This window comes from Calidris pugnax, unplaced genomic scaffold, assembly GCF_001431845.1.
Source record: "Calidris pugnax isolate Ruff unplaced genomic scaffold, ASM143184v1 scaffold45, whole genome shotgun sequence".
In the NCBI taxonomy this organism is placed as follows: Eukaryota; Metazoa; Chordata; class Aves; order Charadriiformes; family Scolopacidae; genus Calidris; species Calidris pugnax.
This window is the reverse complement of record NW_015090764.1, coordinates 2,174,649-2,186,329: the sequence shown is the minus strand read 5'-3', so window position 1 is coordinate 2,186,329 and position 11,681 is coordinate 2,174,649. Positions and strand designations below refer to the sequence as shown.

Sequence of the window (11,681 nt, the reverse complement as noted above, 5' to 3'; positions counted from 1 at the left end):
AGTGTAGACAAAGTCCTGGCCCAGCCGCACCACGAGCTGGACTCCAAGACGGTAGGTTTTGGGGCGGGGGGTGTCCGGACTCTTCCCCCCCCCTCCCTCCCCCGGTCCCCGCGGCCGTGACCGGGACGTGCGGGCTGTGCGGGGCGATGGCAGGCTGTCATTGAGCGGGGACTCTGCGTGCGTGGGGGGGGTTTGCCTTTCTTATTTTTTTTTTGTTTTTCCTTTCCTCCTCGAGTCCGCCTGTAACTTACAAAAAGCGGTATTTTTAAATCCGGATTTAGCCATACCGACCGGTGGCTCCTCCCCCGGCCTTATATTTTATTGAGCGGTGACATTGAAAAAATTGTAGAGTGAAATCCAACTTTTTTTTTTTTTTTTTTTAGGGGGGGGGGTGGGGGGTGATGTTCTGCTGCAGAATGCTTCCTGCAGGGAACTTTCTGCTTCTTTTGATTGATTATTTATTTATCGGTGCGCGCGGTTCAGGGTGGGAGTGACTTAAGTGTCAAACGGTAAAAGCTGCTTCCAAGTGTCATTTCCCAAAGTCATTTTTTTTGAAGAGAGGTCCCCCCTCACCTGTGATGTCAGGGCCCTTACGAAACGTCGGTGTTAATTAATGGGGAGCTGTGCCAGAGCTGGAGAGCAGATGTGGTGGGGAAGCACAAGCCCCAGTTTGTGGTTGTTTCTCCAGTGGATAACATAAGGAGAGAGCTGCTGAGATTCAGCCGGGTTGTTTATTTATTTTTAAGAAATGTTACATTGTTACATTCGCCTTTTTTTATTTTTATTTTTTTTTTCTAAGAGCAAAACAAACCTATGGCTCAGTTTGGCTCTTTGGGGGTGTGTTTGTAAGTTTCCCCCCTGACCTGATGCTGTGTTTACAGTATTGGGCCAAACAAAAGGGATCAGGCGTGTGTACCTTCAGGCCCTGTTTCTCTCCCTCTGTCACCAAGGCCGTGCAAAAAGATGAAGTTTTGGTGCCTCTCTACTTTCTCGTAATTTTTCAGCCTCAGGGAAGGTGGAAGGGGTGGGGGGAAGGACATTGGTAGAGGTCACTGTGACTGTGATGCTGGAGGGGGTCGTGTTTTGGGAAGGGAAGGGGGGTGCTGGTGTGAGGGAGCCCCCCCTGAACCTCCCCAGTGTGCTCCTGGCTGCGACTGTCTTTCATCACTCGTCTTCTGGGTTGAAAAGGTTTTATTTTAACCCGAGCGTGGTGTTAGGAGGAATCCTGTCTCGGTGCTGGAACATCTTGCGTGTGGCTGTGTGTGTGAGGTTATAGTCAAATGAGGAAGAGAAGGAGCAGGGAGCGGACGCGAGTGTATGATTATTTTTAAAAATGCAATTTTTATGAAAACAAAAAAAGGCGCAAAGCCCTTGCAGGAGCAGGTGGAATCCAGTGTTTTAATTCGACCTACAAATTCTGCTGGGCTTGTCTGAACACGTAGCCCATGCTTTCACATGCCTTAATAATTTGATTTTAGGTTTAATCAGATATGGTAAGATAACTGATTCCACTGTGCTCCTGAGATTAAACTCACCAGACTTTTCATGTACAGCTATGTTCTCTATGTGTTTTTTAAAGATAAATTTAGATAAGAAGAACAAAGGCAAACAGTATGTTGAACGAGGGTTTAAAAAAAATATAATATAAATCATGGGAGGACACCCTGTCATATTTCTGCCTATAATTAGGTCCTCCCCCAGCTTTTCTGCTGTATCGCAGTCTAGTCCCTGCAATGTATTAATTTGCTCTTCTCTGGGGGAGGGGTGAAAAGCTTGACCAGGACAAAATTGGCCTTAGTTTTGATTGTGTGATAATGATTGAATCAATCCGAATAAGAAATCGACCTTAGAATCAGTAGCGCAGCTTAAAAGTAAAGCAGAAAACTAGCCAGGACCCCTTTCAGCCCTTTATTTGTAGACGTATTATAGTAACTGTTCTTTAGTATAACATAGCATTTGACTCTGTTTCAACGTTCAGCACAGGAGGCAGATCGGTTGGGTATTGGCATGGAAACGTCGCTCTTGTTTACAGTTACGTTAAAAGCTTTGTTTAGGTAATGGCCATTCATATCAGAAATAGTATTATAGTCATTTCCTAGAGGATTTGTAGATACAGTAAGTAGAATTGTACCTAACTAACTAATTTTTTTATTTTGGTAGAAGTTTTTTTTTTTTATATATAATTTATTTATTTCTTTGGTTGTTGTTTAAATAGTTGACAGGGTTATGCAAAAGGTATGGATTTGCCATGTTGGTCGCTGGTGTTCCTCTTCCAGCGCTGATGGTGTTTATCCAAAAAAGGTTTTGTGAAGGAAAATGCTGTTGTGGAGGAAGGGCTGTGATGCACCCAACTCTGTGCTCTTTGAGCTGACCTTCAGAAATTAACCTGCCGCTTTGGAGTTTAAGGGCTCTTCCAACTTTTTACCGGTGGGACTTTGCGGGGGTGTCCTTCTGGTGGGACTGGTGTTCTTTGTTGGAAACACTTTTAATTTTTGAAGCAAATGTAGAAAGGTGCGTATTTGCCTCCACCTTTGGGGATCGCTGTGGAAAATCCGTACCTGTTGTATTTCCCTGGTAGACAAATGCCTAGTCAGTGCTGAAACTATTTGTAGATAATGTTAATCTCGGTGAAAAGGTTAGCTTTCTAGATAAAGAATTTTACTTTTTATGCTTTTTGAACAATAAAGTGGCATGTAATCGCTCATTTCTCAGGTGTGTCCTAAAAAAGATACTACATTTGTGTCTGATGTAGACAAATCAGTTTATCAGTTGCACATCAAATGTCTGTGCTGTTCCCAATTTTGACAAATTAATTGAGTAATACTGCTTTTTAGGAGAGGCCCGTGGTTATTTATCAGTGACAGGAATATTTATCATCGTAGGAACACAAATACCACATGGAAACATTTCCTTTTCCCGATCAGGGTTAGCTGGAGGGGGAAAAACCCCAAGAAAACCCAACCCCAAGGCATGAAAGAAAGTCTGTATTTCTAAGCATGCCTTCCCACGTCAGGGTTAGATACACCAGTCTGCTCTGTAGTCAGAGACGACGCTGAAAGCAGTCACAAGTGGCACAGTTACGGTAGGATTTAGTCCTTTAAAAAAAAGCCTTTTTCAGACTCTCTCTTTCGAACCCATCTGTGTGCAGGTGCTGCTAAAGACCAGAGGTGAAACCAGCAGCACGTAGGTGTTTTATTGCAATCATTTTTAAAGTTGACAATTTAAGATGGGCAGTTGTTTGAAAGGTATGATTTTTGTTTACATCCAGACCTGCACCTGCAGTGGTGTCTTTTTGCTTTTAAGTAATTTTTGAATGGTAGAGTCCCTTTTTAAAGATGACCCATGTGGAAGTTGTTTCTTAAAATTGCAGAATTAGCATTTTGGAGCTGCAGAGTGGACACGCTTCCTAATTTATGCAGCACAATGGGAGTCAATGCTGCATCTTAAAACAGGCAACCGTGGGGTAAAACAGATTTTTTTTTTTTTGTCTCTGTGGTGGCCTGCTTCATTCAAGAATACTTTAGGTAGCTCCTTCACAGAAAATATTTTTTTAAGAACTTGGTTTCTTCTGGTTTAAAATGCTTGTACGTTTCATTTGTGTCTTGCTCTCCCCTCTTCCCACCCCCTCCCACAAATGCCTCTTTCATGGCTCCCATATATTCTTTGAGGGTGAGCAAACCAGATGGATGTGGCATATCGTTGTGAAGGATAACCTTGTTGTCCTTCCAGTGTTTTAGTTTTAATAGTTGAAATGTGAATAATTTGACTTTGGGTTTTGCATTTCCTTTTTCGGGGTGGTGGTGCTAGTCAGTTGACAAAACAAAGCAGGAAAAGAAAAGAAAAAACAAAGTAACCCCAAAGCCAACTGAAGGAAGGTGCAGGTGTCAAAACCAACAGGTTAAGATCTCGATCAGGAATGCTGCCCGTCCTTCTGCGCACCCCCAGAGTATGGAGATAGTGTTTGATGTGCAGTTTAGGGTGTAAAGGCAGCACCCAGAGGCTAATACAGAGCTCCCTGAGCACCAGCGGAGGCTGTTGCCCCGAAGGTGCTGTAGGAGATGTAGAGAAGAGATGTTTTCTTCCTCTTTTCCCCTCTCCTTCCCCCTGCCAAGCCCCCTCAGACAAACCCAGACTGTGATACACCAGTTCCAGAGTAGTTCTAGATGACCCAGTGTGCTGAATTACAAGCCTGAGAAATGAGGGATTAATAATTCAGTGATTTAAAAAAAAAAATTAAAAAAAAAATATATATGAATTGACAACAAAAGCTATCTTGTTGATTTCCCCTTTCTTTTTCCTCAGATTGACCCTAAAGTTGCATTTCCCCGACGAGCACAGCCTAAGGTAAGTAGGAGGATCGATAATAGGATTTTAGGCACACAGAGAATCATTGTTGCCAGGCAGTTCAGGTTTCAAACGGGGAATTGGCAATGAAAGCTTTTAAAGCCGGAGTGCATGGCGTCTGAAGGGTATCGGCGCATGGCTGTGAAACTATGGGGGGGAGAGCGGCTTTGGGGGGGGGAGAGCTGCTTTGGGGGGGTTACGTGGCTCCTCTTTAACCCTCTCCTGGCGGGGTCCCTCTCGGCCGTGGCCGGGGCAGAGCCCCCTGAGCTCTGTGGGGAGGTGGCCGCTGTCTCGCTGGCGTTTGCCGGGCGGTTTTCTGCCACGGGCTTTGCGCGGTGTTTACGGAGAGCGCTGGGATTAAGTGCAGATTTGGGGTTTGTTTGGAGCTGAGCTTTCAGTTCCTGTGGTTGTGACGGATGGGAATATATCTCTGCCTTCATTGTTTGCAAATTTCTTGTATAACTTCAGAAATGTGTTTTGGAGGCTAATAAGCCTCGGACAAGCAAGTTCCCGGTGAAGCCCTGAACTCTTCAGGCCACGGGGTATTCTTTTGCAAGAACAGTGAAACAATGAGCTCTGAGGCTCTGATCCCACCAGCCTGGCCGGGGAAGTGACCTTCTTCTTGCAGGGTGCTCTCGCCGTGGCGCGGCCGGTCTCCATGTGGGGACAGAGGGGCTGTAGCCGCGTGCCGAGGAGCTCTGGGATAGCCCTGGGTGCCGTTCCTGCTGGAGGAGGAGCTGCTGGTGGGATCAGAAGTGGTTGGTGCTCGTTAGGCTGTGCCTAATGAAAACAACACATCAGTTTCAAAACCAAACCTGCCCTCAGTTGTGTTTGAATTCTGAAAGGCAGAGGCTGAAGGAAAACTTCTATCGTTGACTTTTTTCTTTTTTTGATTTGTTTTTTGAGAGTCAGTTGGAAGGGCTTAAATGTAGCTGGTGTGTGCCACTTGTGCACGCTCTCATCGTGTTGTGTTACTCCAGTATTCTGGCAAAAAGTGCCCAAGACAAGGCTGCGAAGTTGTGGACACTAGTCAGTAAGGAAAAGTGGTTTAATGTTGGTGGTGTGAGACCACCTGAACAAATCCAGCCGAACACTTTTATTGCATGTAGCTCCTCGTGAAAGCCAGCAGTTTAATAGTGTGTGGAACCATGGTGTTAAATACTGTGCAAAACACGCGCCGAGGAAAAACCATGTGTAATTTAAGAACCCTAGGCTTGTAGCAGGGGAGATGCTGGTGATTTTTCTAAAACAACAAAAAAACCAAAACAGCTAACCACACAAACCCCAAACGCAACGGCCTACTTGCAGAACTTTAAACCAAAGCAATGCAGTCAAATATTTAGAGGTGCTTTTCCTCATAGGACATATCTAATAAGTAATTAGTGAATAATAGTGTGCCTGGCTTGCTTCTGTGCTGAGCACAGAGTTTATAGTTCGTGGGGTTTGTGGCTTCTGGATTATGTTGTTGGATTACTGCTGTCTTTAAGGTACAACTTGAAGTTATCAGAATCTTGAAGGGTTTCATAATTATAGCATGAAGATGATCTTGCACTGTGGCTGATGTTCCTTTCTCCCTTCCCAATACCTTTTAAAGGCTTATTTACATTTTAAACTGCCTTCAGTTACCAGTTATCTGTTTCTGCAGTGGTATTTGTAAAAGTTTATAACGCTTACAACAGAGCTGTTAAGCTGTCCCATGTGATTTCTTCTATAACAATTAAAAAAACCAGGGCATGTCTTACACTGTGGATATTAGCGTGTTAAATTTTCTTGTTAAAGGAGTACAAAATCAGGTCATTTTTACAGAGGGGATTTTGTTTTTCTCCACGTAGTTGGTGTTGGTGTTTTTTTTTTTTTTTTTCCCCTGTTTGTTTTTGGTAACGGACATCTTTCAAGTGTGGGGCAAATCCTGGAACGTAGGCTGGATTCCACTCCTAGCAGGAACTCGCTCTCTCTGGAGAGGTCAGCAGTGTCTGTTTCTGCTTTTTACACACTTGTCCTTTCTGAAGCGTTGGGATTTCTACAGGGCATTTGGAAAAAAAAAAATAATTTAAGAGTGAGAGGGGCCTTATCAGGAAACTGGAGAAAATCAGATGCAATAAAGAACAGATTTTACATCAATTATGACGTATTTTTCAGGGCTGCATTTCATAATATGGGGTTTTTGTTTTCTGTTTTTTAATTAGATACTGAATTAAGGTTTTGGACTTTAGTTGTTCATTTATCCCAGTTGAATACCGAACGCTCAGCGTTAAAATGTGACTGTACTTTAGTCTAATTAACTAGCTAATGCTTGGGTCTGTGGAGATTAATGGCATTTAATGAAATGTCTCTGTCTTTCTCTACGTGCAAGGGGAGATTTTATTTTTTTTCCTTTTTTTTTTTCTTCCCTTCCCTTTTTTTTTTTTCTTCCTTCCTGGTGTGCTTGGCAAAATGGGGATCAGCCCTTTTCCCAGTGGTCTTCCTGGCAGTGGGTGGGTGCTGAGGTGGAGGTGAGGCGGTGGGTGCATTCCACCTTCTCCTGCAGACAGACCTTCTGGCAGCTTCCCTCCATCCATCCCCTTCCTTCGGGAGCCCTTTTGACCTGCCTCGGCACGATTAACCCTTCACTGGGCAGCGGCTCTGCCAGCTCTTGGGCATCCTTTGCCGGATCCCATGCTCGCTGCTGTCTGTGAGGTCACCCTCACTGATTTGTGTGTGTCCTCCCCCCCTTTCAGATTCACTTTAATTGGCCAGTCTTCCCCTTTCAAACCATAGCCCAGTAAAAACGCTTTCTTTCGGGCTTTTAAAGCTGCCTCTGCGTGATTTGACACCTCTCTGGGGATGCAAATTGGTTGGGGAGGGAGAAGTGGCAGGTTGTAAGGGCAGAGCATCCTTCCCTGGTTTTCTTGGAATGACCCCTGCAGAAAATGCCGGGTGGATTCTGCCCCGTGTGTAATCCTGCTCTCTGCCTGGAGTCCAGGACGACTCCAAGCCCTTGTTCTAGGGAATTTGCTGCAGGGGTTTAACTTGTTGAGGTTCTGGGAGATGGGGAGAATATACGTAGGCTTTCTCGCGGCTGCTGTTCCTTGATAAAAATCTGTCTTGCTTCCAAGTGCTGGAAGGCACTCTGTAACAGTTGATCATTTATAACTCTGCTGGCTTAAAAATCCCGAGAAAGCAGCAGTGATTGGGGGGGTGCTAGTATTGTACCCCCTTTTTGAATACTGAAGACTAGGATAATTTGACTTTTTAATATACATAGCCTGTCAGTTCTGACATTACTTGCTATATTAGGTTGGAGAAGCCTTATCAAATTCAGCATGTTCATTAGGTATTTTCAAATGTAAGCAATTTCCACCCTCCCCCCCCGGCTCCCCTTGGGGATTTATTTAAAAAAACGAACCAAAACAAACCTGAAGGACAGCAGCCTCAGTCTGTGAAGAAGCTCCCTGGCCACAAAAGCACCGTTGTGTGACTTAGCGGTGTAGAAATTTGGATGCTTGGTCATGCAAAGCCATGTATGAAATAGAGGCGGAAAAGCTTCGGTCCAGGTTAACTGCCCAGTGAGTTGTGGTTTGTGCTCAGGTTCCTCCAGAATGGGACCGAGGTGCCTGTTTCTGGCATTTACTACAGGGGCATCATGTGAATGGTTAGGAATTGTTCGGGCAAGTCAACAAGCTGGAACTACCTGTCCAGCTCTTGGCGTCCCTCATTGGCATTGTGTGTGTGACCTGCTGCCCATGGACGGTGTCCTTCCTCTTCACTGGCTTAATAAAAATAAAAAGGACAAGCTGACGACTGCTGCTTGTTCCTGGAGGTGCTCCTGGAGGTGGCCGGCATGGGCTGTGCCTGGGGGCTGGATGTCCAGCCTCTTGTCCTGGTGACCCGGAGGAGAGGCTGTTGTTGGAACGGGCTGCCCAGGACAGTGGTGGAGTCACCATCTCTGGAGATACTTAGAAGATGAGTAGAGATAATGCTTAGAGATGTGGTTTAGTGATGGTTTTTGTTAATGTTGGGTTGATGGTTGGACTGGATGATCTGAAAGGTCCCTTCCAACCCAGACAATTCTATGATAAGATTATGTATTGTAATTTGGGATCTAGTCTCCATGGGTTGGGTGCAGTCTCCTGGTGACCATTTGGTCGCAAAATAGCAAAAGGGCTTTATTCGGTGAGCGAAGCCCTTTGATAGTCTGATGGTGATGCTGAGTACCAATGTTTTTATTAGATGAATTTTATTTTAACAGAGGACAGTACAGAACCTATAACTGGTTCTGGCATCTCTGTGCTCCAGTCAGCCCGTGTCACTGGAAAGTGTGTGCACCTCCGCTGTGGACTGGCTGGTTTCCTGCCTGGCCCCACACGTGGGCTGTAGGAGGTGCAGTTGTGCACATCTGTTCCTCCTTTTTTGGTGAAAAAACAGTGTCAACAGCTCTCCTTTCATTGGAGTCGCCCCTGGTTAAGCCACGTGAAGCTGGCTGTTCCAGAGCAGCAAATGGAGGGCATGCCCTTTTGGAATAACACCCAGGCTAACCTGGGATATTTTATTTTTTTTTTTTTTTTTAAAGCCAACCAGTGGATTTGTATGTCTGATTCCGATTAAGTTATCTGTGTGGGGTGTCTACGTCCCTTGGCTGCCTGATAAGCATGAGCCAGGGTAGCAAAGAGAGATTTTATTCCAAAGCAAATGATGGACCTTGAAAATCAAGAGTTCTGTTGTTTGTTTCCTCCCCTGCTTCTGCCTGTGAACTCCTCCAGGTTAGTCCTGCTACTTCCCATCTTATTTTAAGTATTGGGTAGACTTTGAAGTCTTTTTCAAAAGAATGTGAACTGAACACCCTGGCAGAACTCAGGATTCTTCCTTTCCTGCCACCCTTCCTTCCCCACCAGACTGTAAAGAGCAGCAAGGTCAGGTCTTTTCTCTCATTTCTACTTTTTTTTTTTTTCCCTTAAAAAAATTCCCCTGCAGGTCTGGATGAAGTAAGAGAGGAAGTATTTCCTGCTCTTGGCACTGGGCATAGATGTGTACCTTAATAATATAGCTGTATCTTCTGCATACAGAGTAATACAAAGTCCTTCCCAGGTGGTACGAGGGATTTCTTTGGGAGGTTGATGGCCGCTGCTTGGGTGTCTGGTTCACCCAGCCCTGATGTAGAACCCTTGTCCAGGGTAAGCTGCTCTGAGAACTTGTCTCCCTCTGGCATCAGATGGTCAGATGGAAAAGTTGATGGGTCTAAGTCTTGGCTAATCAACCCAGTGCCTCTCAGGTATCGAAACCCCTTATTCTTGGGCTCAGATTCTTGTTCTCCATGATCTGTTTGGGACAAACCACGACCTCTGTTTTTGGCTGGTGGCAGCCAGAGGGAAACACGGCCCTGCAAGGCGTTCTGTGCAGTGTAATGAGTTTTGCCAGAAGCAAGAGCTGAGATGGATTTTTGTCATTTTGTTGTTTTTGGAGATGTAAATATTTATTTCTTCTCCCCAGCCACTCAGGTTGCTCATGTTGTCCTTAATCCCCCCAGACTGTCTTGTACTTGTGTAAAATGTATGTATTTCCATTATCATTGCCTAAGGATGTCTTTCATGTTAAGAACCATCCTAATGTACTTTCCTTCTCTTTGACTTACTTCTAACTATAAAGTAAAATTGAACGTCATCTAACTTGGGATTTGTTTGTGGTTTGTTTTGTTTGTGTGTGGTTTTTTTTTTCCTATATTCCCCATGCTTTTCTGTATTGTTGGATTATTTTTAATGGTATCAACCTACTTTTGGCACCGAGACCTTTCTGCTTGGCTGTGCCAGGGAAGGGTGGGAAATGAGGGAGGTGAGGGGAATGGAAGAGGAGCAGCACACTAACACCCTTGTGTCTTCCTCCCTGCTTCCAGATTGAGTACATCTCCTCTGCAAAGTGCTGAGCCTTTATCAGCCTGGGGGTAGGTCTACTAATGACTGATCTAAAACCATCAAATTCATTTATTTGTCACTGCCAGTGACAGGCCAGTTAATGCTAATGGATTCTTTTTTTAGCCTGTTGACTCTGGTGATAGTCTCATAAATGTTGTGAAATCCAAAGCATTAAGGGAACTTGTAACTTATTTTTAGAGGAGAGCTATTGAAACAGGGTGACGTGGTGTGTGTAGATCAAGGTGTGCGTTAACGTTGAGAAGGAAAAAGAACAGCTCCTGTATTTCATTAAGCCATAGATGTCTTTGCTGTTCTTAATAGTTATTTGACTCTTCAATTGTATTTTAGTGTTCTCTTTAAACACATTTTAGGTCATGCTATAAAGGGAGGAGAAGCTGTAAATAGAGCCAGTCATCTTAGAAAAAAATGGCTTGTTTCAGAAAATGGTTCATCTGCAGGGCCTGAATCTGCTCTGTCCCTATTGTGTGAAGGCACTTAAGCATATACTTAAGTTGGCATAAGCATGTGGGTAGGTGCTTTGCTGAATCAGGATGGACTAAAAGAACATTATTAAATGCTTTGTTGAACTGTGGAGCTGTAGCAGAAAAAGATTAAAAGATTATTTTGTGTATTTGGCAGTACTTTGTATATGGTCCGTCCCATCACTTCTCTTTCAGAGCAGCCCAGTTTCATCTCTCATTTTCCTCCCTTCACCAGAGGATCTCGCTCACAAGAAAATATTAATCTGCTCTTTCCTCAAAAAAGTGATTGCAAGGTCAGTGTAAGCATCAGACTTAAAAAAAATTAAATAAATCATTGTCTAAGCTTAATTTAGTCTCTAGCTCTGCAATCACACATTCTATTTGCCTTAGTCACTGGAATAATTCTGTAAACTACGTGAGTAGTGTTCAACGTGGCTTAGGTTTCTGAGGTACTATTGCTGCAGAAATTGTGGTTTGCTGAGTAATTTGAAAGTTAATGTGAATCTCTGTAGTCAGATCAGCATGCGGTATTAATAAGTTACTGCTAAACTTTGGCATTTTGCTGCTCTCCTGTTGAAAATATTTCCTTTATTTCTTAAAGTGCAGAGAAAATCTGAAGAATGTCAGGAAGTTCTTCTCCCCTGCTCAGTCATTCCTCGTGCTGGGACATTGTTGTGATTGAGGAGGCTTAAACTAAGTATTAAGACTGTACTTTGGGAACTTTGTATTCTAAAGAAGGACCCTGCCCTGCTAAGACTTACGCGGCTCTACACACGAGGAGTAGTTCCAGAGACCTCAGTGAGCACAGTTAAATGTGGACAAGGCTTCTTAATATGTTGATGAAATGTATGAGGCAAGAAGGGTGAAGGAAAAGAAGTATTGACAGCAGCAAAGAGCGTCGTTCCCTTTGCCCTTCCCTCCCCCCAGCAAAGACTTGCATTAATTTCCCATTGACTCTGATGTACAATAG

General features: G+C 44.2%; 1 protein-coding gene across 1 annotated transcript in view; it reads left to right on the top strand.

Moving 5' to 3' along the window:
• The first annotated feature begins 6 nt into the window (after positions 1-6).
• MSI2 (musashi RNA binding protein 2) overlaps positions 7-11,681 on the top strand; it is a 247,878-nt gene continuing 236,203 nt past the window's right edge. Inside the window, exons 1-2 of the mRNA XM_014964982.1 lie at positions 7-51; positions 4,303-4,344. The gene's annotated coding sequence lies outside the window, so the exon portion shown is untranslated. The remainder of the gene's footprint in view (positions 52-4,302; positions 4,345-11,681) is intronic.